Source organism: Phaethon lepturus, unplaced genomic scaffold (genome assembly GCF_000687285.1).
Source record: "Phaethon lepturus isolate BGI_N335 unplaced genomic scaffold, ASM68728v1 scaffold35529, whole genome shotgun sequence".
In the NCBI taxonomy this organism is placed as follows: domain Eukaryota; kingdom Metazoa; phylum Chordata; class Aves; order Phaethontiformes; family Phaethontidae; genus Phaethon; species Phaethon lepturus.
The window spans coordinates 785-1,150 of record NW_010566381.1 but is presented as its reverse complement, the minus strand read 5'-3'; positions in this window follow the sequence as shown (position 1 = coordinate 1,150).

The window sequence follows — 366 nt, the reverse complement described above, 5'->3', positions numbered from 1 at the left end:
CAAAACCTGCTTTTATTTACATTTCAAGTCAAATCACATGCAAACTGGTTTGTTGGTTTTGGTGTTTTGTTTTGTGGTTTTTTTTCCTTTCCTGGTTTTTCCTTAAGAATAGTGTGATTAGCAAAAAAGACGCATTATTAGAATTTTAAAATAGCAATTAAATATACAAAAATATAGCTTACAACCCCCCCCCTTACAAACCCCCCCCCCAAAAAAAAACCCCAAAGAAAAAACCCAGCAAACGTTTTAAAAAATATTCTGCTGCAGAATTTGTAGTGTACAAACACGTCTATGAGGCTCCACGCTCCATAAACAGTCTCGGGAGTTGCACGGTATTTACAGGAGGGGGGACGACACCCGGAATCT